Genomic DNA, 23673 nt, shown 5'->3' with positions numbered 1-23673 from the left:
TAACTTCTGCACATACCAGCTTTTTGAGATTTGCATGGTAGTTTCATTCTTTTTGTGGTACAATTTCATTCCAATTGTATTGTCTTTTAAAAATAATGAGTTGTTTCTTAAATATGAGAAGACAGCTAATATACTGCACTTGAAGTATAATAATTCAGAAAGATAGGCATGAAAATGTGAAATGAGAGCGGAATAGTGCAGGATTTCTATATCACACAATTTTTCTTTTTCACAAAAGATATTTCTGCTCAAAGCCATTTTCCCACTATGCTGTTAAGATAATGAAGCTCTGAATTCAGGGGTCAAAAAATCTTTAACAAAGTAAAAATATTCCATTTAATTCCATTTGTCCAGCATAATTGAAGCTGGAGGAATCTTTCTGAAAATTGTAAGTTCTGAAAGCTGATTCTATGAGAACTGATTTCTGTTCCTATTGCTATGTGGTCTGAACTAGTGTTGAGCAATTTTTGGATGAAGGGGGCACTTACTTCAAATTATCATCAATAATCTAAACCAAAACACCTGTGTGGATGCTTCTGTAAATGGATGAGATTTATCCCCCAGTTATAGCCATACCACCAGATATCATCTTCTAGATGTCCACAGAGTAATCAGAACTCTGCTCTGATGAAGTGTTACCTGCTTATTCTGGTAAGCAAGACATTGCTGCCTTTACAGTTTTCAGAACGGCTACCTTTAACTTAATATTTCAATTTCACTGTGCCTCTACGTTAGGAGCCAAATTTTCTCCAAAGATATACTACTGCCAAATAAATAAAGAAAGAAAAGTCAGCCTAATCTCTTTTGTAGACACTGCTTCTTTAGAATGGAAAAAATAACATGACCAGGGGGTTAGGTTCTAATCTTTGTCAAAGAATTTCTAAAAAAGTGATTATTTTATTTTATTACTGCATTTTCTTAGCTCTATTGTCTTGTTTCATACATTTTAGAAGTGAACATCTTTTCATTTGCATTAAATCACTTCTTTTTATCATCACTCACATGGTACATTATAATGCCATACTTGTATTATAAAATACTATTATAATATTATTTAATGCAACTTCATAAATTTTATCAAAACCTCTGAATTATTAAAAAATAAAAAAATAAAAAATAATAGGAACAAATCTGCATACATGTCATTCAAACAAGCAGAATGGCCACACTGTAAAGAGACAATAAGGAAACTGATTTCACAGTGTCAGTTCCCTATGCTGTCAAGTGGTGGATGTTCTGTTTAATTTGATGTATTTAAAGCCTTTTTTAAAATTTTTCCATTTCCCTTCCCAAAACCTCATTATTACTTGTAAAGGGAACAGCTGCTGCTGTAGATTTTATGTAATTCTCAGACATCTTCATCAGAAAGGAATTTTACGGAAGTAAGAACACACAAAGGGAAGCTCCTTGTTTGATAGGTCTTAGCTCACACCTCCAAGAGAAGGGACAGAATACCACACTTTCCTGAACTCAGTAAAATGAAGAACTACCTTTAAAATCTCTTAATTCTCACATTTCATTCTGAACACATCTCAACTTAATCCACTAACTTAATAAATTTAATAAATTTAATAAATTTAATAAATTTAATAATCTGCATCTCCAGAAAAAAAGGTTCTGAAAATGGTCATGCCAAAATTGACATCACTCTTACACTTTAACTATTACAAAATCAGTGTTCTTCTCTGTAGTGAGCACTTCTAGTGAGCACAGGAAATAATACTGGAGGTGTCTTCCAGAAGGAATGATAGGAGTTTCAATAACTACTTAATGATGATGGATGTGTAGGAATTTCTTAAGAGAAAATAGCCAGATGTCCAAGCAGTGGATTGAGGAACTAGGGTGAAGTATTGCCCCTGCAAGTCAGATTTGACACTGACCTCAGCGCAGAAAAGATACTCTTCTCTTAGAGATTCTGGCAATAACTTTTTTCAGTTTATTCAATCATTTTGCATACAATTGAAATCAACATATCTCCACAATGAACAGGGTCCTTCACATTTTATTTTTTATTTTTCAGTTGTTAACATTTTATCTAACAAGTGGATTTTGGATAACGAAAACTATTTTCTTTTCATGAAGTAAAATGAAGGCATCTTTAATGAGCCCTTGGATTACATGTTGCTAAGCCCTAAAAATTGGTTATTCCCCAGGTAGAGAAGTGAAAAGACGGAAAAAGATGTAAAAAGCTAAAGGACAAGCAAATTCTACAATATTAACTGTCTGAATTTATTATTTTCTGATGTTAATTTTTGAAGATATCAAGAAACTTGTCACCGATACCTAACATTTATTTGTAATGCTTATCATGCATACATTTGTGCTAGGATCTCCTCAAATAGTTAATATGCTATTTATGCTCTCATGGAATATGAAAGTGTAAGAGAAAAACAATGCCAGAAATAAAAAGAGAGAAGTAACTTCATAGGTGTCTGAATAACAAGTACTGTGCGAAATGCTGGCATTTGCTTTGAGGCAAAGCAGAACACAGAAGACCAGCCTCACACTTACCATCTGCACAGGAAACTTAGAGATGAAATTGTCCTCAAATATGTAAACAATGAGGTAGGAACCATTTGGATACTTAGTGTGCAGCACTTCCTAAGTGAAAAAGTAGGGTGATTTCTCAGCTGTGAAGATGCACCCTCTCATTCCAGCATGAGTGATTAATTTCTTCCTCTGACAGATCTTCAACTACAGCTTTGGAAAAGCTTAAAGATTGGAAGCTGGCTTGTGTCTAACCCACTTATTTGTAGAAAAGGATTCTACTTTCCTGTGAAGAAATAGAGCTTTGCCAATCTGTCATAAAACTTGGCAATTGAAAACAGATATCTTGGAGTTCCTTTGTGGTGGTAAGAGTGCATGAAGTATGGTCTGTTCATGGGAGTCTACGGGTTATATGATATTCATCATCTTATTCTAAGCAACTGGATAAAAATGCTGAAAACCCAGTTTGTGGATCTCTTTAATGCTCAAAATGAGCAAAGTCAAAGCAAAATGCATTTAAAAAATTGTAAAATGAGCATTCTTAACAAGATGGAAATGAACTTTTAATGGAGTTATTATATGATAGGGAAACTACAAAGCAAAATAATTATAACTGTCTTGATATTTTTGCTTGTGTAAGATCTTTAACATTAACAAACACACATAAGATTTTGCACCTGTTTTTAAGATTAATTTTAAAGTCTTATTTCTTTCCCTTGCTGAAACAATATTAACTGTGAAAAAAAAACCCAAACTAACTGAATTAAGAACTGAAAGGAAGGGAACACTATTAACACCTAGGGAGGTGTATTTCCAACAATCATCTTAATGAGGTGGCTTTCCTTTGAAGTCAGCCTGACCCGTGGGTAATTATTTTACACCAGTTCTAACCCTAGGAGCAGCTAGACAATATGTTACTCTATCAAGACTCAGTATTACAGTCATGTTACATGCTTTCAATTAAACAAATGTTCTACAAGTCTAGAACTCCAATGCTGCTAAGTCTGAAGAAAATGTTTAGTTGTTCTGATAATAAAGGCGTTTTCCTCTTTGTCTGGACATAAGCCAAGAGTTCAGATATGTCCAAGATATGTTTGAAACACAGGGTTAGAAAACAATGTCTAGAAAAATAGTACAACAGAGGAAATAGGAGTCTTCACACAGACTTATCTTTATGCTTGCAAATCTTTCCATGTTCTATTATGTCCCATTGTCTGAAAAATAATAGTGAGTCCCTTGAAAATAGTTAATATATCTTCCAGAATGCCCATAATTATCTTATTTCCTTGTCTCGTATAGATAAATTTCATACCTTTGTTTAGATGAACAAAAAAGATGTGATTATTGTTTAAAAGTGCAATATCAAGCCATCTACTACTCTGATAATAACAGAAGTCTATCTCAAAGCAGCAATTTTGTATGTTTCAAAATGATTTTTTTCAGTTTTTAATTTTTATTTTCAGCTATGAAATGTCTAAAGGAAACATTATTAATTAATTAATTAATGCCAGCCAAGATGAGAATATTGCATACTGATATATATATATATTGAATTGAAGAAGTAAACAAAAAATGATATATTTGAAATTCTGGCAGAATAGAATATTAGTGTTAAATGGCTCCACATAAAGCAATATCAGAGATAAGCATGTAACTTTAAATCTTCCCCTTCCTCTTGCATTTGCATTTATTTTCTAAGTCTTAAATGCAGCCCTGGACATTACAATGATCATGGCTTCAGGCAACACATACATGATTCTCTATGTTCAAACTGCCATATTGAGGATCTTAAATACACATGTGTATGTTCTGGATATGAATGTTGTAGAGACAGAAAAACAATTTTTAAAAACACTCCTGATGAAACTTAGGTTTGAATGATATTAGGATACTTTTGAACAGTACTTTACAGTACTTTTAAAGATATTAACTTCTGTGTACCCTGAAGATGTCAATCACAGATTCTGAGCATTAAATTTCCTCTGCAGTTTTGGTGTTCCTGCTGCTAGCTGGACTGCCTGATATGAGGTTACAACTGATCTTCTCACTTCTGCTCTGTTGATTTGACAGGCTTCAGGCAGAAGGAGCATGCAACAAGTTCTCTGCAGATAATGCCACACAGCAGTAGTTCACTTAGCTGGAAAAGATTGAAAAAAAAAAAACCAAACCAAAAACCAAAACAAACAAAAAACAATGCAGATGCATTTTAGAAGAAGAAAAAACTCATTTAATAAAGAGAAAAAATAGATTGTATTTCAAAGTGATTGAAAAATTTTATCAAAAAATATAAGTGATAAAGAAAAAAATACTTATGTATGCCGTCTGAAAAACCATTGGTATTGTTGAAAAATGAACTAAAATGAATTAAAAGAGTGTGGATCTTAAAGAAGAACTTCGCTCATGTTGGTTTTTTGTTTTCTTTTTTATTTCAAGCATACACTAATTTATGTAAGAAAGAAGAACATGATTTTAATAAGTTTTGTTGGAAATCTGACTAATACTTCAACTTAGATTAAGATGCTAGGCTCAAAGTCATTATTTGTAGACAAGACTTTCAAATGTTTCTAAATACGGTAGAGGGAAAAAAAAGCCTTTACAAATATTATTAATATTCTGGCTATAATCCTGGCTATAAGACTGTGCCAAAAGACAATGTGATGTCCAGATGAAATAGATCCTATAGCTCTGTATACATAAAATGACCTGCACATAATAGATTAACTTGCCGAGTCTGCTCAATCCAAGGCCACATGTCATCTTTTTTTCTTTACACTCCAGAAGACTTTACTTTTTTTTCTTTGAATGCACAGAAAATCAAATTAGATGAAATTTCCTAGTGCTTAAAAGAAGTCCTTGACCATCAAAAGGTTTTGGTGTTTTGTTTTGCTTTGTTTGTTTGTTTTTCCATAGAAGAAAGTAAAAATGTAATTTCTTTCATAAGAGATAGTTGTAGAGAGTGATGAGGTCTCCCTGATCCTCCTCTTCTCCTGACTAAACAATCCCAGCTCCCTCAGCTGCTCCTCATAAGGTTTGTGCTCCAGACTCCTTGCCAGATTTGTTGCCCTTCTCCGGACACTCTCCAGGCTCTCAATATCTTTCTTATAGTGAGGGATCCAAAACTGAGCACAGTACTCCAACTCCATCAGTCTTTGCTCATAAGATAGTGCTCCAGCCCTTTGGTCATCTTTGTGGTCCTCCTCTGGCCCTTCAACAGTTTTGCAGCTTTCTTTTTCTGGGCTCCCCAAACGTGGTTGCTGTACTCCAGATAGGGCCTCATGAGGGCAGAATAGAGAGGGACAACCACCTACCTCACCCTGTTGGCCACTCCAGTTTTGAGACAGCCCAGGATATCATTATTGATCTTCCAGGCTGCAAGAGCATACTGCTGGCTTGTGTCAAGCTTTTCTTCCATCAGGATGCCCAAGTCCTTCTTTGCAGATCTACTCTCAGTGATCTTCTCCCAGTCTGTACTTGTATCTGGGATTGCCTCAACACCTTGCACTTGATCCTGTTGAATCTCATTAGGTTCATAAGAACCCACTTTTCAAGCTTGTCTAGGTCCCTTTGGATGACATCCCTTCATTTTGTCCACTCTAATTTTTTTTCTACATTTTTCCAGTATTTTAGCATTCATGCTGTTGAAGTGCACTTATATAAGGTATTACACAGAGGTAGCAATTGCTATCATTCAATAACCACATGAGCCTATTGCCATATCTGCAATAATAAACTGTACCATACAAAGTTCTGCCTTACTCCTGTGTCAATATTCTAAATGTTAGTAAGAGAGATTTAGAATTCAAGGTGTAGTGGATATCAGTACTCATAGCTGAGTCCCACATCCTATTCTCTTTTAGATGTGTATACATTCGGAGTATTTCAAGGGTATGTTTATATTTAATTTGATGCTAAACATCTCAGAAACATTGTAAGCAGAATGGATCTTCATATGAGTTTCTTCTTTACCCAGAGTTGTTGACTGTCAGTGAGAAGTAAGAAGATGGGAAGACTCCAGTACACTGTGCTGCATGTCTCTCAAGGTAACTAATAAGCATTCTCAGAAGCAGAACCTACGTTTTCTCTCCATTTCAGGAGAATATGCATGTCCCACATGTGAATAATTTACTTCTCAGTTCCATTTTCAATGGCTAACATAAGCATCCTTTTCCTGCTTCTAAAGCAACTACTGTGTTACACTGAAAGAATTGTGCTACTTCTTTTACTTTCAACTGTATAATGCAGCTTAAAAACAAGGGAAGAGATTTTATTTAAATTCTCCAGTAAGTCACCTTTCAGAAAGATAGAAGAAGAAAACTTTCAGCCAGAAAGTTAATGTTTTGAAAATCTTATCAGAAATTAAAGTGAATTTGTAATAATAAGCAATTCATAACATAGATAACTTCAGGAAACTGTGAATAACCTTTAGTTCAAATAAGTTCTTCTTAGTATAATTTAGCAAACAAACAAACAAACAAACAAACCAGCTGAAAACAAGTTTGCCTAAAAAAAAGCATCAAGAACAGAAGGTTTTGAAGCACCAACTTTGTGTTCTAGGCAGGAAAAAACAGCTGAGCATAAGAAATGTAGAGGTCAGAGACAGTCTGACCTCTGGGTCAAAGAAGATGAAAAAAAGTAATCTAGAAATACACTTCTGTAAAGGAAAAAAAGAAGATCGATAGAAGGGAATTAAATGGGGAAAACTGAAAGCAACCTCTTAGAACAGTGAATAGGGCTTAAAATGTAGATTTATGAAGAGTTGAGGAAATGTCATATTTATGTAGTGATGCAGAAGTCAGCAACTATATAAGCAAATATCATTTTCATTTTTATGTCCACAATCAGATATGTCACTGTTCTGACTCTGTTCTAACAGAGGATATTTACCTCTGCAGTTCTTGTTCTGAAGCTATCCTTATGATCTTTCTTGCCTTCTCTGAGAGGCAATGTTGTACCTGATGTTTTTTGATCAAAAGGAATTTTGCTTAATGAACTAAATTTTGTATAATCTGATACATAATTGCTTCAGGTAATGTGTTTGTCTGGTACTAGTCTTTTAGTCTAACTTGTCATACCTGGGAGATGTTGTAGCAAAAGTTCCTAGTATTTTTTTTATTTATTTACTTTCTTAATACTACTCTGTTATGCTCTGCTGTTATCTGCCTCTCTGGCAAACTTTACAGTTCAGTTTCTACTTACAGAGACATATGACATAAACCACATCTATAAATCCATAACAGAGGTATGAAGAAATTAATTCAGTCTGTGCCATTCCCTTTTGTCCTGTCACTAGGTGCTGCTGAGAAGTCTGGCTCCATCCTTTTTACTTTCCCCTGTATCAGGCATTTACACACAGCTGAGCCTTCTCTTTTCAAAGATGAACAACCCTAGTTCTCTCACTCTTTCTTCAGATGTTCCAGTCCCGAAATCACCTTTGTGGCCCTTTGCTGGACTTGATTATGAAGTGTGTCCTATCTCAACTTGGATACTATATTTGCCAACCTTGTCTATCACTTCCTCACTTAATGAAAGGTCTTCATGTCTCTCTCTTTGTTCCTAGTGTAAATTTGTTGTCCTCAGTTTGGTCAGCCTGTTGGCAAAGAAGCTTTTAGTCCTCTTGATTGAATGTATCCTTTCTCTTCCTAGCAGTTTCTGATCCTCAGTAAAGGTCCCACGGTCTCAGAAAACAAAACCCATATGCTGGCCCCCACTGTACAACTAGTTTTTGACCCATAGAATATATCCAGTCCTCAAACTATTCCTCCTCACCATTGTGATGATTATAGGTATGTAGTGAAGCTGTGCAGGGAGAAAATTAGAAAAGCCAAAGACCAGCTAGAACTGAACTTGGCCACTAAGGTAAAGGACAAAAACAAATATTTCTTTAAATACCTCAACAGCAAGAGGAGGACTAGGGAGAATCTCCATCCTTTGTTGGATGCCAGAGGCAAATTGGTGACCAAGGATCAGGATAAGGCTGAGGTACTTAATACCTTTTTTGCCTCAGTCTTCAATAGTAAGACTTGTGACTCCCTGGGAACACAGCCCCCTGCGCTGGTAGAGAAGGATGGGGAACAGAATAGGCCCTGCATGATCCATGATGAGACAGTTTTGGACCTGCTCCAAAAGTTGGATGCTCACAAGTCCATGGGCCGGATGGATTGCACTCTAGAGTACTGAATGAATTGGCGGATGTGGTTGCCACGACACTCTCCATCATTCTTCAGCAGTTCTGACTAACCAGGGATGTGCTGAAGACTGGCAAATGTGACACCCATCTTCAAAAAGGGCTGGAAAGATGATCCTGGCAGTTACAGACCTATCAGTCTCACCTCAGTGCTTGGGAAGGTTATAGAATGGATAATCTTGGAACCATCATGGACCAATTAAAGGTCAACTAGGAGATCAGGCCCAGTCAGCATGAGTTTATGAATGGTAGATCCTGTCTGACAAATAAGCCTGCCAATGCAGTCTACCTGGACGTTAGTAAGGCCTTTGACACTGTCCCCCTCAACATTCTTGTGGAGAAGCTGGCTGCCCACTGTTTGGATAGGCGTACACTCCACTGGGTGAAACACTGTCTAGATGGTCAGGCCCAGAGTATTGTGGTCAATGGAGTTAAATCCAGTTCGCTGCCAGTCACAAGCAGTGTCCCCCAAGGCTCGGTACTGGGTCTGTTTCTATTTTCTATAGAATCATAGAATCATAGAATCATAGAATCACCAAGGTTGGAAAAGACCTAAAAGATCATCCAGTCCAACCGTTCACCTATTCCCAATAGCTCCTACTAAACCATGTCCCTCAATACAACATCCAGTCTTTCCTTGAACACCCCCAGGGTCGGTGACTCCACCACCTCCCTGGGCAGTCCGTTCCAGTGCCTGACCACCCTTTCCGAAAAGTAATACTTCCTAATGTCCAGCCTGAATCTCCCCTGCCGTAGCTTGAAGCCATTCCCCCTGGTCCTATCACTAATGACACAAGAGAAGAGGCCGACCCCCAGCTCACTACAGCCTCCCTTCAGGAAGTTATAGAGAGCAATGAGGTCTCCCCTGAGCCTCCTCTTCTCCAGGCTGAACATTCCCAGCTCCTTCAGCCTCTCCTCATATGGCCTGTGTTCCAGACCCCTCACCAGCTTTGTTGCCCTCCTTTGAACACGTTCCAGGGCCTCAATGTCTTTCTTGCAGTGAGGGGCCCAAAACTGGACACAGTACTCGAGGTGCGGCCTCACCAGTGCTGAATACAGGGGAACAATCACCTCTCTGCTCCTGCTTGCAACACTGTTTCTGATGCAGGCCAGGATGCCATTGGCCTTCTTGGCCACCTGGGCACACTGTCGGCTCATGTTGAGCCGAGCATCAATCAATACCCCCAGGTCCATTTCCTCTACGCAGTCCTCCAGCCACACCGCCCCAAGCCTGTAGCGTCGCCTGGGGTTGTTGTGGCCGAAGTGCAGGACCCGGCATTTGGCCTTGTTGAAACTCATCCTATTGGCTTCAGCCCAACTCTCCAGCCTGTCCAGATCCCTCTGTAGGGCCTCGCTACCCCCAGGCAGATCCACACTTCCAGCCAATTTGGTGTCATCTGCGAATTTACTGAGGGTGCACTCGATGCCCTCATCGAGGTCATCAATAAAGATATTGAAGAGGACAGGCCCCAGCACCGACCCCTGGGGAACACCACTCACAACCGGTCGCCAGCTGGATTTGACTCCATTTACCACCACTCTCTGTGCCCGGCCCTCCAACCAGCTCCTTACCCAGCCAAGAGTGTATCCATCCAAGCCTCTGGCTGCCAGCTTCTGCAGGAGAATGCTGTGGGAGACAGTGTCAAAGGCTTTGCTGAAGTCTAGGTAGACCACATCAACAGCCTTTCCCTCATCCACCAGATGAGGGAAATCTTTATTAATGATGTTGATGAGGGGATTAAGTGCACCCTTAGTAAGTTTGCATACTACACCTAGTTGGAGGGAGTGTTGATCTGCCTGAGGGGAGAAGGGCACTACAGAGGGACCTGGATAGACTGAATCAATGGGCCAAGGCAAACTCTATGAGTTTCAGTACTGCCAAGTGTCGGGTCCTGCATTTTGGTCACAACAACTACAGTCAACTCTACAGGCTTAGGGAGGAGCAGCTGGAAAGATGACTCATGGAAAGGGACTTTGGTGTACTGATGGGCAGTTGGTTGAATATGAGCCAGCAGTATGTTCAGGTGGGCAAGAAGGCCAATGGCATCCTGGCTTGTATCAGGAATGGTGTGGTGAGCAGGACTAGGGAAGTAATCCTGTCCCTGTACTTGGCACTGTTGAGACCTCACCTTGAGTACTGTGTTCAGTTTTGGGCACCTCAGTACAGAAAGAACACTGAGGTGCTGGAACAGGTCCAAAGAAGGGCAACAAGGCTTATGAAGGCCTTGGAGAATATGCCATATGAGGAGAGACTGAAGGAACTCAAGCTATTTAGTCTGGGGAAAAGGAGGCTGAGGGGAGACCTTATTGCTCTCTTCCAATATCTGAAAGGTGATTGTAGAGAGAGTGCTGTTGGTCTCTTCATACTGGTGAAAGGTGACAGGATGAGGGGAAATGGCCTCATGTTGCACCAGGGTAAGTTTATATTGGATATCAGGAAAAACTTCTTTGCAGAAAGGATGGTTAAGCACTGGAATAGGCTCCCCAAGGAGGTAGTTGAGTCACCATCCCTGGATGTGTTTAAAAACTGTTTGGATGTGGTGCTCAGGGACATGATTTAGTGGAGGGTAGTTAATTAGGGTAGTAAGGTTAGGTCGTGGTTGGGCTAGATGATCTTGAAGGTCATTTCCAACCTGAGTGATTCTACAATTCTATTATCAGATTTGAGGAGACACCACCCGATGCCCCATGCCCTTCACCATTGCCCTTAGCAATATGTAGTCATTCTTGAGGCCTTCCAGGTCATTTCTGATAATTTTGTTGATGAATACATGAAAAAGTAACAGGGATCTGTTGCTGTTTGGGATCTAGACAAGCTTTGGCAGTTTTCCCACAATGTCTCAGACCCAATCTCCAGCAATTATCAAATCTCTCTGAACAGGTCGGGTCAGCAGCTGGTGGCTCTGTCCCCTGCACCAAAGACACTGCAGTCACTCACTACTCACTAGGAGGACACTACTCCTTTCACTATCGTGTGATTTAGGCTCAGTCATCTCAGAAAATTCACTGCAGAGAGCTCCCACTGCTCATCAGGAAGTATGAGCCATTTTCCTGGTACAAGAAGTCACCAGTTTCCAATCTACCTTTTGGGCAAGAGATTATCTGTCTTTTCTTCAGTATAGCTGGGTGTCGAAGCCCTTGGAGAAGATTTAGTAAATATTTTCTCTTCATCACACTATTCTCGTTCTTTGGTCACAAATTTAAGATGTTACACTTGTAACAGTATTTTGTTCATTCTAGTGCTGTCATGCAAACAAAACAAAACAAAACAAAAACAAACAAATAAACAAAAACAAAACAACAATAACAACAACAAAAAAAAAACAACAGTAATTCTGAGCAGGCAGCTTGAACGAGTGCAAAAAAAAAGAGACTGAAAGGATAAAAAAGGAATTCCTTGCCCAGTTCTTTTTAAAAACCCCAGCAGCATTTTGACACTAGAATACTCAGAATAAATCAGATAAGGTCAATCAAATATGGAGAAGTAAATTAATTCATAGGGAAAAAAAAACTCCATGCAAAGAAAAATCAGTAATAACACTCCCTTGAGCCTGTAAAGCCCTTTTCTCAGCCAGAGTTTCTTCAGTATGAGAGACATAATCTCTCCATTGATCACCAAAAGTAAGCATGGAGTCACGGAGCACTGATAATTTATTACAATTACTATAAAGAGAATCTTACCTTTTTGACTTCTAGTATATCCTTCACCTTCGGGCCGAGCATCAATCTATTATTAGTCTCTCAAAATGTATGTACATATAATTCATTCAGGCTTATCACTGTTGCTATGCTTAGGCATTTTCTTTCTGGTTTACAGGAAATGCAAAGGTTTTCTGGCATTCTGCTTACCTTTTATTCTGCAGAAGCTGCCCTCGTATTCCAGTAACACCAATAACAGTTGAGAGATGACTCTCTGGGAGTTCAAGGGCACCTATGAGGCATGATCTCAAGAGAGAATACACTTGAAACACTTTGACATGGACAGGCTATGGTGAATAACGTTTGGCAGTTATACAACTTTGTGAAGAAGCAGTGAAGGAGGATGCAAAAAAAGTTGCAGCTAACAGGGAATAGCAGGCTACCTCATCCAAATTTGCCAGAGGAAAGAAAAATGTGCCTTTCTAAGATAATCTGCAAGTCCGCACCTCTTTCTGCAATGCCGTACAACTAGTAGGAATAACTGTCCTGAAGAGAAGTGGATCTTCAGGTTTTCCAGATTTTAGTATTTGATGAAAGAGAAAAAAAAAACCATCTCCTTCTGGCACCCACCTTTGAAACCAATCACACTCTCCAAGAGAATGCAATAAGCATTGCAGTCAGAAGACATATGTCTACATTAATGAAAATGTAAACTAGGAAATTGTAGAAGGCACAGGGGCTAGAATTAGGTGATCTTTAAGATTCCTTTCAATCCCCACCATTTCATGACTCCATAAGATATAGAATTTGGAAAAGTCACCTAGCAAAGTTAGAGACAAACAGTTAATAAGCTAGTTAGTGACTATACCAAGATATGCAAATGTGAATAAGAACAAGGGAAAAGCAGTAGCTATTTCCAAATATCTTCTAAACAAGATATGCATATGGTCCCTTATTGACCACTTAGATTTTTAATACTTAGAATCATAGAATGCATTGGGTAGGGAGTATCATCATCAAGTATCAGCAAACTGCAACCCCCCTGTTGCAGGCAGGGTTGCTAACAAGTAAAGCATGTTCTAGATCAGATTGCTCAGTGTTCAATCCAACCTGGCCTTGAATGCCTCCAGGGATGGGGCATCCACAGTCTCGCCGGTCAGTTGTTCCAGCACCTCACCATCTCACAGTGAAAAACTTCCCCTGACATCTAAACTAAATCTTCCCTTTTGAAGTTCAAAACCATTCCCTCGTCCTATCACTGTCTGCACAAGTTGATTTCTGTCCTGCTTGTAATCTCCCTTTAAACACTGGAAGGTCATAATGAGGTATCCACAGAACCTTCTCTTCTTCAGTCTGAACAAACCCAACTCCTTCAGTCTGTCTTCAAAGCAGGGGTGCTCCAGCCCTCTGATCATCTTCATGGTCCTCCTCTTGAAAAGCTCAACATCTTTCCTGTGCTAGGAAGCCTATGTATAAGGTTTTATTCTAATTAAATTCTTTTGGTATCTAGCTATATAATAGTTATCATAAACAATGCATGCACACAACAAATCATCCCATTATATTTATGGCAGTTTTCCAAGGGATTTTGATGGTTATTATGAATATGTAGAATTAGTACAATAATTGATGAAAATCAAACAGGTCAAATTTCACTTTCAATGCTTTGATTCTATGAAGACTGGGGGGTCCAAAAAAAGAACAGTTTGATAAAATGAAAAGTTGTGTGCTATACCCAGAAAAATTTTACTTTACGATACAGATGATCCTCCACTCAATGTTTTGAAATCTGATGTATAGCCATTATAAAAAGAAAAGGGGAGGAGGAGGGGGAGGGGGCCGTGGGGAATTAATAAATTTGGGGAAACACAAACATTTTTTTAAACAAATATTTATTATGTAACAATTAAAATGACAAATTATTCAAGATGAGTGCCTTGTTTGACTCTAATCTGAATAGGAAGCAAATCTATTTCTACTGTATTTTCTAATATTATATGAGACATTCTTTGTCATTGTACCTTCTCATTACACAGTACTATGGAACTATCAAGCTGTCTATACCATGTGCTTTTACATCTTTATCAGGCAATTCATTCTAGATTTTTGCTATATAAAAGATGACTAATATCTATGTTTACACATCTCACGTATGTATACTGTAAAATAAGGACATTTATCCCAAATTCACGAGTTTGCTATATAACAACATATACATTTATTACAATTCTGTTTTAAAAAGGTAACACATTGTACAGAAATCAAGATGCAGAACTGCCAAAGTGAAATCTTTAAGTAGAAATATTTAACCTTGAAATATCACTTTAATGATAATTAAGTTCTCTGAGATCATGGTATCTTTTTTCCTACTCTATTCTTATCTTAAGAGTACCTAAAGTTTTCCTGTGTTGCCTGAAAGACAAATGGCTGTTCACACATTATACATAAAAGTGGCAGATAAGAACAAGGGAAACAACAAGTTGGCAGAAAGATCAGACCTGCTATCTAGGCTTATTTGAGGATGACAATTTTAACTATGCATTAAATCATAGCTTAGATCAGTGGTCTGAAAATAGCCAGTCATTTTGGTTTACTCTTGAACTACTGCTTAATTATTATTTTTTGAAAATAAACCCTTTTGGCAGGGTTTATTTCTCAATACATCTGCATAGTGTGGAAATCATAATATGAAATAAGTATGAGAATCTTAATGAATTAATAAGAATGGAATGTCTGCAGCAAGATAAAGAAAGACAGAAAAGCTCCTATATCCATTCAACAGCCAATCAAACATAGTTAAAAAGCAAACATTTAAACATAATTTATAAGAACACTACACTATATAAATACTTGTTAAATGGATGAGGTATTTTACATAAGTATTGTTACGGGAGGTTTTTTTAATTCTCATCAAGCACAGACAGAACTTATCTAAATATCTACTGTGTCTATTTTTTACACATTCCTTAAGACTGATGCTCACAAGTATTGAATATATTGAATTTCTTCAGGACATGCCTTCTATTATTAGAGTTTGCAGTGAGCACAGAGATAAATGTTTTTAGCAATGAAGTTTGCAAGCTAAACTACTGTATATCAGATCAAACATTCCTCCACTATGATGGATGACTTCCTTTCAGCTCTAAACTTCTGAGGCTGTTCTGTTTATTTCATTTCAAGTTCATATTAATACACATTTGAAAGAGCCAAATCTATATTCAGTGTTGTGACTGAACTGTGTTCCTGTCAGATCCTTCCCTTTATTTTGTTACTGATGCTATTTAAAGGTTCTCTGCTAGAAAGCTTTGAATTTAAAAATATATGCATGTTAATTTTGCAATCTATATGCATACTCTATGATAAAAAATATTTCTGTAGCTAACAACCATATAACATAGTTAAGAATTCTCTAGTTAAGAATTTATTTTGCCATATATAAAATGCTACACTAAGTAGTCAAATTAGGTCATCAGATTAGGTCAGCAAGATTTTTTTTTTCTTTCTTGTTGCTATTTTGAAAGTTAGCAAGTAAGAGAGGCTGTATTCATAGTAATGCCTTCTTTCTTTTCAAGTTTGATCCAATTGGCTTCCGTATATTCAGAGATGTCTGAAGAGCCTCTGCTTTCAACATCTGCAGTAGTTAAAAGTCTTTCTTTTACAGTGTAAAACCTTTAAATCTGCTGCCAAACTGACACTAGGCAAGAAGAAATCTCCATTATCTTCACCTGACCACTCTATATTAAATACAATTTCTTAAGCATCGGCAAAATTAAAATGTTTCCCTCTTGTATTTTAGTTTGATAGTGTTTGTTGTACATATGATCATAAAAACATAGAATTCAGTTTTCACCAACTCTCCACTCTCATCTCTAACCTCATTAGTAACAGCTAAGGGAATGGGTACATTTAGTAGCATGATTCAGATCCTAAGCCACTGGCATGATGTTTTGGTCTCATAAGCATATTAGACAGCTTTATGAGATTTACATTTAACAAAACTGTAAGGAGATTAATTACTGCTTCTTAAGGCACTGGGAAGTAATGTAAAATCAATTACTTTATGTAATTTACTTAAATCACATGGTGTCAGGCAGGACAAAAATAAAATAAATATAACACTCATAACTCTCCATTACAGGTTCCCATTATCAAAGACTTTTCAGATAGGTGGATATGATCATGCAACATAGGAGAGTTAGCTAATTTTTAGCAAGGGGACTTTTCTGATTTTCAGTGATTATTAAATATAAAGGCATTTTAGAATTACAAAGGTCTTTTGTGTTTCACTCAAGACTGCTGAAAAATTCCACAGATAATGAATAGCAGCCCAATGTTTTATCCCTGCAGAGACACAGCTGCATATTTAGCAGTTGATAATCAATGCATAGCTCAGTGAGAATAACTCCATTCTTTTCAAGCTAGTACAGTGTTTACAATATTAAGCTGAATTACATTTCATTAGGAATTTTAAGCAGTTCATTGTAAAGAGTCAGATGAACTTTTACTTATGGATTTTGAGAATAAGGCTGAAAATATTTGATGCTTTTTCCTTAGTTTTATGACTGCAAATTAAGTAAGTGTGTAAACACCTTCCTCTCTTATATTCATTTCTCTAATTTTTCTGATATATTCCTTCCATGGTTTCTTTAGAACACAGGATATTTTATATAAGAGATATACATTCATTGAGAACATAGACTAAGGTCCTCCTGGCTAGTAGTTTATGCAATCAAAAGAGAAATAGACCAGGCTGAGCTCAGTCTCCTTTCTTCCTCCCAAGTTCAGAGTATATCCTACAGAAGCCCATGGCTTCATGGCAAATCACACATGGTAGAGACATACCATTTATATAAATATAAAATATAAATCAGTATTAGTTTGTTCTAAATCAGGTGAGATTTTTGTCTTTGAAAACAATAAGGATAAACACAAAAATAAGTTTTGAAGAATACAAATTCTTAAGAACAAATACTTCCTGAGAGGTTCATTACAAAAGAAACTATACTCTGCTCTTTTACAAGGAAATAAATTTTCCTGGACTGAAATGCGGAGGAATGACTTGGTTCTGTGGCCACTCCCAAGTGGGTCAGAGAGCAAGCCCCTGCAGACTGTGGCTTCTGTGCATTAGGGACTGATGGAGACTCCATGAGCTCTCCCACACAAATACCTCACACGTTTTCCCATCTGGTTGTTGGAAAAAAGATGGGCGTGAACAATTATGTAAGAACTTCTGGCAAAATAAACACTCGAGCTGTTTTTGCCTCTTCTCCATTTACTTAAATGAAAATACTCAAATAAAGAGGTGATTAGGAGAAATTTCTCCTTCCTTCATTGGTCAGGAATGTGACTGTCTTAAGATAAGGCTTGACAAAATCATTTCTGGACAGAGCCTTGGCACACTGAATTAGATAGGAATCTAATTGTGTCCTTGAACAGCTGGTCTTTAAATACTTATCTGATGAGAGAATGTGGTGAAATTTCCCATTCAAGATGCTTAGAGTCATAACAGCCTGAATACCTAAGAATGATATCGTGTAGGTAGAAAATGTCTTCTGAAAGGAAAAAAGGTCTCAGATTACTTAGGGTTTGATTTTACTGGTTAATCATCTCCTGACTAATCCTCCATAAGGTTGAAGTTTCAGTGATTTCCTCTTACATTCTTCCCTACTGGAAAAGTATATTCATCCAGACAGGAAGCAGGAGCAATCGTATGCGACATACACAGTCATGAATGAACACTTTGAAAAATGAGCAACAACAAAATCACTTATGTACATTTTTCCTATAAATTATTCCCTCATTTCCAGCATATTTCTATGAAAGACAGTATAGAAAGTTTTAAAAGAGATATATGATATCTTTTCAGAAGAAAATATGCTGATAAGGAGTAGCACATGTAATGTCAGAGGCATTTCTTCTTAGCTCACTACCTCTTGCTCTTTCCAGTTTCAGCTCCTCACCTAGATGAAATATGACTAAAAACTAATGATTAAAATGCCAAAATGCTCTATCATTCACTGTCCATCCTGTTTTTATCATCTCCACAGACAGATGCATGGAATTGTGGAGTGAAAATGGTAACTCAGTGAGGCTGAATTTACTACTGATTTTAAAAATGAGCATTGTGATTTGCTACTTACTCTATGTGAGCGCCTGTAAACATATATTCAGAGAGATGAGTGAATGCATTAGTGAGCGTTTGTATACATGTGTGCATGTGCATGTTGGATATGGTATAATCTTGTAAATGTCAGATTTATTTTTGGTGGGATGGGTGACATCACACATGTTTGTCAGCACAGCTTGCCTCCTTAGAAAATTGCAATATTATTAAGAAGCATTAAGCAGTGAATGATTCCCTATCTGTAATATAAAACATTCATGAAAATTTCATAGGTCCCTTTTTGCAGTAGACATGCTAAGTAGACTCTGTTATGGTTGAACTTGCAATTTTACATTTAAATATATATTAGTGCTTTAATTATTAATCCTAATATGCAGGCTGATAAAACAGTATCCAGAGCAGACAAGTTCTCCTTTAGTAAAGGCAAAATACATCTGGAATAGAAATGATCACCCTCTTCTCCTTTGAAGAATTTAACTGCTCTTCACTAAAACTGAACTCATGTAGGTTCTATGAACTCCTTCACAGTGGATGAGTTAGTTTATCCTCAGTACCTCTCTGAGGCAAATTCATCTGAGGAAGGTCACTATGAGATTGGTTTATCTATGAGAGATGTCAAGGAGAGACTATTCATCCTATTTTTCACATAAAAGATCTGCAGTCTGCTTCACTTTGTGAGCAATGGTATTCCTCTACTTCATCATTATGAGTGCTTCTCATGATGAGAAATGGTAGGATAGCATTTGCACACATTTGCATGACTAAATTCAAGCTGTAAAAAAGCATCCAATCTTTCAATTTGCTGACAAAATAGCAAGCAAATGGCATTTGCAGGATTTCTTTCAACTCAAGAAGTAAAAAAATAAAAAAGGATCTGAGTTACATTCAGACAGTGAGTCAATAAGATGTGAGTAGAGCCATGACAGTGAACTGTGCAGAGATGTAGTAGAGATTGTTCTTATGTCCAATTCCTCCTGAGAAGCAGTCATCAGCAAATAATGAACTACCAGATGATTATGCCACAACTATATATTTTAGTATACAACTGCTATCTAGAAGTGAAAACACTAAATATTAATTGGATTCCAATGGCACAGACATGCTCTTATATGTGCGGAACTTTTGAAGGCAGCATTTGAAACATACAGACATACAAAAAATCATTGTTCTTACAATTCTTTCAATGGAAACAGAAATCAATGTACTAAGATCAGTGTCTGCCACTATTTCTGTTTCACTGTTATCTTGTGGATGTCTCTGTGCCTTCTAGATATCTCTTGCCTTACCTTTAGACTACAGTTTGGTAGGGCAGACTGTCTTTTTGTAAAAACTACTTCTGTGCAGACAAACAAAATGGTCTTGGGCCACAGCCAATCCTCAGTCTGATGCACATAGCATGACTCTCACCTAAACTTTGTCCCTTCACCCCTCAAGCTGATCTTACCTAATTGTACCATCACTAAGAACTATTCTAGTCTTCTGCCATCCGTTGGGGCAGCCTCAGCTATTGTCTCAAAGATTACTACATGGTGCAAGCCAAAACCAGGAGTGGATTGAAAACTAAGTATCTGTGGGAGAGCATTCAAACCTGAATGAATCTGTTTAGATACTCCAGGAGGTGCTTCTAAAGTACCACAGAGCCTTCATTTGGGCTTCTTTAAGCAGTGAAATACAGTCAAAGTATTTCTGAAGCTAAGAAGCTCTGGTTACTAGTAAGCAAGTTAAAAATCCCTGCTGCTTCATCACTAAGCTTCATATCCATGTTTTGGGTTAGAAATATATTCCTACTATGTAAAAGGCAAATGAGATTATCTTAGTTCATTTTCACAGTGATTCTGGAGTCTTACAGTCCCTGAACAGTTTGTTGTGTTCACAGAATCATGCAACATCTCGAGTTGAAAGGGGCTCACAGGGAACACTGAGTCCAACTCCTGGCTCCACACAGAAATAATTAAAATTAAACCCTTTGTCTGAGGGTGTTGTCCAAATGTATCTTGAATTCTAGCTGGTTTGCTGCCATGACCTGTTCTCCTTGAAGCCTGTTCCTGGGGTGCTTGTGTTACTGATTCATCCTGATACATTACTGATATCCTGTACAGCCATCTACCTAATTTTCTACTGTACTCATCACATCTGTCTCTAGCCAAATTTCTATTAAAAGCAAGATTTCAATATCTTTCTTATTTTTCTTATCTCCTTTGGGGAAAAAATAAAAATAAAAGTCCTTAATTGAAACTGTGTACCAAAAAGATAAACTAGCACCTCTTTCCTCTATCCCATGGAAAGTCAATAGAAGTCCATTGTCAAAATAGTACTCCATACAATGAAGTTCTGTAATATTTCTAAATCACTGAATGATAATTAAGATATGAGTGTGAACGTATGACCTTTATTCTAACTCAATAAGAAGTTTCAAATTCTCTGTTCTCTTGTCTTGGTTTCAATTTTGCTCACAACAAGTGAAAAATGAGACTGTAATACTGGTGATTATCTTCTAGCTATATACTAGATAATAGGAAATACAACATTTTCAAAAAAACAACTTAATAAAAAATTGAAGTAACTATAGAAAGTTGAGATGAAGTCTCTTTCCTATTGATCATTTGTAAATCAAAACTGAGTTCTTTTCTTTTAAAATTATGTTTTTATTCGAGCAGCAAGATGATGCTCTGATCAGTGCTTTGGAGGTCCAGATAAAAGATATCAATGATTTCTTACAGTTTTCTATTAATTTACTTGATTAGCTAAAATATCAAAGCCTAAAAGTTATTCTAACAAGCTGATTAATCTATGTCAAAACACTGAAATTTCAATTATTGCAAATATTATATATGAAAAATTGTACAAAGACTGTTAAACAAATTTGAAAGAATGGTTAATATTTAGTGGAAAATATTCATGCCCCTCTTCAGTAAATTTCTATTATCTACTCTCACGCTATTCTAGTTATCTTAAACCTTCAAGTGGCCCTAACTTTATTGAAACAGAACCATGGATGAAAAAAAAAAAAAAAGAAGAAAGGAAAAAAAAAAAAAAAAAGGAACTGTAGAGCTGCATTCAGCAATTTTTGCTAAATCTCATTCCAGCATGCACTTTTGTACTCAGCAGCACATGTTCTTCAAATTCTTACACAATCTTTTCATGAAGGAGAAGAAGCCCTGTGATTTAAAACTAAGTTGCACATCTAGTAAGGTGAACATTTATGAACATTTACCCTCATGCTGTAATGAAACCAATAAGAAAACACTGATTTAACACTAGCCGAAAATGTATGCTTAGTATAGAAAATCTTATATTTTGCATGAAATAAAAAAAATCCCTAAAGCTGAAATTTTAATTCTGGAATATTTAGTCTTCAGTTCTGTTATTAATATGTCTCTGAATATCATAGAAGTTCAACTTTATGGGACTATTATAATTCTTCTAGTACCACATATTTTGCCATTCCCTGCTCAAAGGAATGCCAGCAAGAACTCTGCTTCTGAATGTAAATAAAACAGTTGAGGAAAATTGTTGTGTTTAGATAACAGGTCCCAAAAAAACTGGGATTCTTGTGTAAAAGCAAAGAATAATGTGCTTAGGAAATAAATAAATCTAATTGGTTTTAGATGAACTCAATGTGGTTGAAGTCAGCTGTAGTTTAGTAATAGCTTTCTTTATTTAGGATCTGCATATTCAGACATCGGTAATATTTTAACTGCATTGAATTGTTATCACTATATCTATCCACTCGTGCATCCTCTTAGCTTTAAATGAGGATTCTAGATCTCATTTCTTAATGCTCAGCAGTAAGGAACAGCCTAAAGAACATTTGAAAATCTGTCAGCTCTGATACACAGTTCTGTTGAGAAGTAGCATATTCTTCAGTCCTGAAATGTACCTTTGAACAACAGAAGCAGACCTAATAATTTCACTTACAAAGACATGCTGCACACAACCATTCCCTAAAAAGCAAAAAGTGTTTTACAGCAAGATGCATTTGCTCCAAAAGAACAAGACACACTCATATACACACAAAAAAGTCACTGCAGTCAAAACCCCTTAGCGTTTGTCTATACAGTATAAACATGTATTCCTAAAAACCCAGGAGGTGGGAGTGAAATCAAATGAAATTCTGTCTCTTTCAAAAAAAAAAAAAAAAAAAAAAAGGAAATTATGCCTGACATATGTCAAAATTCCTCCTCTAGAAGTACGGCAGGATGGATTATAAGAGAAACGATCTCTACACTTTTGCAGCCAATTGGTGTTGGCTCCAGTTCAGGTATGTGACAGAAGGTCACAAACTGAAATTGCACTGCTGAAGTGCTGACTTGATAGAAAAATTTCTATCTAAAGTTCAATCGTTGCCAAACTGCTTCCTCCAGGTAATGGACATTTATCTATTTGCATGCTCTAAACAAGCTGTCTTCTGTAAAGCTACACTCTTGTGCCAGTATCACCATAAACCACAGTCAAGGAATGAACTGAATCATGTTGCGTTTCCTAACAAAGAACTGTAATGCAGACTTCATCATTTTATACTTCACCAGTACATATTGCAGCATGCTTATCATAATCCTTTTGGAAGTAATTTGTATTTACAGTGAAATTGTTATTTATGCTTAAAAATTTCACAGCACAAGACCTTTCCTTGATCTTTTACAGAAAACTTTTGGGAGAACAATGCTTGGTCGTAAGTTAAGTACAGCTTCTTTCAACTGTCCAACTTCTTACAAGACTTTTGTTTCACATTTGATTAAGTAATGAACAGTCTGAATGCTTTGTGGGTAAGAGTGTATAATATTTTCTTTTGTTGGAAAGTATATTTTATAAAGATTAAATGTCTGGACTGAAGGCAAAAAAAGAATGAAAGGAAAGTAAAGCAGAATGTCATCATGAAGGGCCTAACTAAAGCATTTGATTTGCTTCCTTCTGTTATTTGTTTGTGTTTTTAAATATTAAATAAAGTCTAAAATTCTTTGTTAAGTGCTAAGTAATTTTTTTTTTTCCATTACAAAGCCAGGTTTGACAAGATAGCTGGTCACTCATTTCTTCATATATTCATGATAAATTAGATATCGAAGAACAACCGGCAGATTTCTTATGTATTATAACAGCTTAATCAAATCTTTTACTAATGGTGAAAGATAATGATGTTATCACACAAAGTTTTCTACGAATAGAAATGGAAGCCTATGTTCCGAATAAGCAGTGAGGACTGCCACATCTGAGATACGGCCAGATGTGAGACACTGATTGC

Source organism: Tympanuchus pallidicinctus, unplaced genomic scaffold (genome assembly GCF_026119805.1).
Source record: "Tympanuchus pallidicinctus isolate F22 unplaced genomic scaffold, pur_lepc_1.0 scaffold1, whole genome shotgun sequence".
In the NCBI taxonomy this organism is placed as follows: Eukaryota; Metazoa; Chordata; class Aves; order Galliformes; family Phasianidae; genus Tympanuchus; species Tympanuchus pallidicinctus.
This window is presented reverse-complemented; position numbering follows the sequence as displayed.